This window comes from Garra rufa, chromosome 7, assembly GCF_049309525.1.
Source record: "Garra rufa chromosome 7, GarRuf1.0, whole genome shotgun sequence".
NCBI classification, from domain to species: Eukaryota; Metazoa; Chordata; class Actinopteri; order Cypriniformes; family Cyprinidae; genus Garra; species Garra rufa.
The window spans coordinates 29,837,024-29,841,290 of NC_133367.1; positions in this window are offsets into that span (position 1 = coordinate 29,837,024).

Below are 4,267 nucleotides of genomic sequence, written 5' to 3' on the forward strand. Positions count from 1 at the left end.
AGACCCCAAAGAATGATACCAACTTGTGGAAAATGGTCATCCGATGTCCCCTTTAAAGACTTTTGTGCTACGGAAAATATTCATGGTGTGCCCTTTTAACCCCTTCAGACCAATGTTTTGTTTTCATCTAAACCAATAAAGTATTTTGTTTTCTGTGATCAACCAATCACAATGAAGACAGAACACTTAACTTAATCAGATTGAGCCTCAGGAACTGCAAAATATAACAAATATAGCTACTATATGCTTAAACTAAACAATATTTTGATTTTCCTTTAAACTGTTTTGTCTATGCAATAAAAGTCAGTGGGGTTCAAAACAAACTTCTTCAGACACCACTAACTAAAGAAAAAGTGTCTGAAAAGTGCTGCATTATATTCCAATGCCACTTATGCGATGCAATTAAATGTCACACAAAACGTGCGAACCGCAGACATTTGGACTTGTACTGAATGCCAATGTCTCAGAAACTGCCAAAGTGCCATGAACTAACAACAATATTGTCAAAAATTATGATTCTTTACCTCAAATGATGCAAAAAAAAACTGTATTTTTTAGACTATTCCAGTTAATATGCATCTACATTCAAGAGTAAACAAACCTACAGTATTCAAAAATCGTGACTGGCTTTTGACAGCCAGGAAAAACTACAGCAACTAACTATACTGAACACTAAAAATGAAGAGGAAATCAGAAATGGTTTGGTTTAAAGCCTGTTTAGGAATCTAGCATTCCTCTAATTCAAACTGTAGATCATGGTGCTAGCAAGGCCAAAGTCATGGGTTCAATTCCCATGAAATTTGTGAACTGATCAAGTGCATTTGGCAGATGCTTTTATCCACAATTTGTTAGCTCTTGCATTCCCCAGGAATAGAACACATGACCTTGGTCTTGCTAGTGTGACAGGAATTGGATAAAAGTGTCTGCCAAATGCATGAATGTACATAAATGTAAATGCTGCAATTACAGACTGAGGCAACAGCCTATAATGGTTTTCACGTCAATGTGTCAAAAAAAGACGTTTAGAGTGCAGAGGACGTCAGAAAAGTGAGCGAGGGGATTGGTGTAAATTAATGATATGCTGTAATAGTGCTTGTATACACTTCGAGAGGTTGTAAATTACAGAAAACTGAATGATTTATGATACACAGTTCGCAGATGAGGAAAACCTAGACATGTCTGTACCTTGAACCATGAAAAAAAATGAAACCCTATTGATTATTTTACAACTAGTTTTATTTCAACCTTCAGTCGTCCATCCATCAGCAAAAAGATGGATTGTGATGGGTGACTTTGTCCTACAAAAAGACCTTTACAGAAGCGCCTCTGTTTCATTCTGCTCAGTCTACCTGGATTTGAAGATGGTTTGCGTAAACAGAAAGTGTTTTTAATTGGGTTCAGGAAACCCAAAACCAGCCTAAAAATACAAGAGATATTTTTCTCAACAATTCTCCTCCCAGCACGAGTTTCCCTCAAATCTTCATTTTTCTCTCACACTCTACTCATGATTCATCTCAGCTCATGTACATATATCTTGTAGACAGTTTAACTTGGTCCTTGGAGTTGGAGTGATCCATTCTTGGGTTAATCAAGAGTGACCCCCGGCTAGACCTGCGGGTGGAACACTCCACCATTAGCTGTGCTTTCCCAGCTAATTAGCTTTCCCTCACAGGTCAGTAGCTGTTAGATACACCATCTTTCTCCCCATCCCCAGAGAACCTGGCATGTGGCGGCCCACATGCGACAGGAAGGGATACTTTTTTGTTTGCGCGAAATAGCGCGTGCTCGCGTGGGCGCCGATCGATAAACAATATTGACGGCCGAGGCGAGAAGGTGAGAGGTGTTGTGTTTAAATTAGATTTTGCAGCGGGAGAGAGAGAGCGTATTAGATGAAAAGAATTGTTTTTGCCTTTGTTTGTACCTTATCCATCCATCACAGCGAGAGATGGATCTGGGCCGAATGCCTGTTTGAGGATGGAGAGAGGTTCGGAGAGAGAGAGAGAACGAGTGAAAGAGATGTGGGGGTGCTAAATTGAGACACATTATTGCATGATGGGAAGGGTGTCACTTTACGTGATCTCTCACTTTGATTGACAGCCTCATTCAGACCAACTCTCGCTGCGAGTCTCATCTAGGTTGACTCGCGGCGTGTGTGTGCATCTGACCCACTTAATGCAGCAATATAACTGCTACAGATAATAAGCATTAGGAGAGTTCACTTATAAATGGACACGGGTCATGGGTATGTAATGTTTTTGATGTTAAAATAATTTCTCGTACAATAGTCTTTTGTGAACAGACAGCTATAAGTAAGCCATTAGTAGATTCACTTCCTGAAGAGTGTAAACACGCATCGATCTGTTTGTTTGAGTGTCCCGACACGTCAGCTTCCAGCTTAATCAATGCAGCGAATTTGGGAAAGGACAAGCTTTTCCACAGTTAAAGTGGCTTGTTTGGAAACTAGTTTTGCAATTCCATTTGGTGCAACAAACCACTATTGGTGTTTTAATGTCAACATTAAATCAAACTTTAAATATATGTTCCTAAAACATTTATCAATGCAGGTTATTCATAGTCTTTTATCAAAAAGCAATCAACTTGCTCCGCCTCTTAAACGACTTTCCTTTTTGGCTGACATCACCAAGCCCTCTCATTTTTCAACCCCTCCCCTCTAACCACCTGTCAAGGAGGCCACTTTTCACCAACCAATCAATTTTCAATGAATTAAAAAGTTCTAGCGTACATTATTTTCTCATTTAATTGCATTTTCTTGACAAATTGATGTTAAAGTCATTACTCTTAGCTAAATACTGAATTACTTGTATGAAATACAACATAACTAAACCTTGAACCCAGGGCTGGCGCCAAGGGGGGCATTTGTGGGCCTTGCCCCCTTAAACGAGTAACAGTGCCCCCTCCTTGCTGAACGTTTTAACTAATGCCCCCCAGCGGCATTCACAGAACTTGCCCCCCAAATATGTAACTATGGCTCCCTTTCCCCTCCTTGCTGAACGTTTTAACTAAATACTGAAATACTAATATGAAGTACAATATATCTGGACCTTGAAGCCCAGGGGCGGCGCCAAGAGGGGCATTCACGGGCCTTGCCTCCTCAAACGAGCAACAGTGCCTTTTTTCTCTCCTCTCCCCTCCTGCCTCAACGTTTTAACTAAATACTGAATTACTTTGACAACATATCTAAACCCTTGAAGACCAGGGGCGGTGCCCCCAAGACCTTGCCCCCAAACGAGTAACTGTGGCTCTCTTTCCCCTCCTTGCTGACCATTTTAACTAAATACTAAATTACTTGCCCGGTGCCAAGGCGGGGTATTCATGGGCCTTGCCCCACTCAAACGAGTAACAGTGCCCCCCATTTCCCTCCTACCCCTTGCTGAACTTGATCAATTGAAACCCGGAAAAAAAACAGTTTGCATATGAGGCCCAGGCCCCCCTGCCCCCCCAGATAATAAATGTCCCCCCCCAAAGGAGATGCCCTGATACTGGCACTGCTTGAACCTTGAAAAATAAACCCTTATTGACTATTTTACGACTAACTTTATTTATTTAAACTTCCAATCATCCATTCATCACCAAACAGATGGATCATGATGGCAGACTATTCATCCTAGAAGGACTTCTACAAATACAAATCGATTCTGCTCAGTCAAGCTGTTTTTGAATGCTTCTTACATAAACTTACAGTACCAAGAAGTGTTTTTTAGCAAGCGCTCGTTTTTCAACCCCTCCCTCCAAAAACCTGTCATGGAGACCACTTTTCACAAACCAATCAATTTTTAATGAATTAAAGAGTTCCAGCCTACATTATTTTCTCATTTAACCACATTTTCTTGACAAATTGAAAGTTATCGCTATTAAGCTATTAATGAAATACATTTAGTAGCCCGTCTGTAATGAACCTCATACAGTATATATTAAGTCGATATAAATTAGCCTATTTGCGTTCTCAATACTCATTGTAGGTCTTATATAGAACAATTAACCTAACCTAACTCAAAATAACCTAACTCTTTACTTGGAAATCCCTCACATTACAAAAATAAATTCAGCCATTTTGTGTTGTCTTTAAAGACAATTCCTTGTTTAACAGCGAGTGATGTGTTTTCTCACACGCATCTAGAAGTCTACCAAATAAATTCACCTAAGCATGTGCTTAAAGTACAAAAGAATGGACATGTCTGTAGCAAGTGTGTTTAATCAGCAAATGGACACAAACAGAAGAAGGTTAAGACAGACAGACAGACAGACA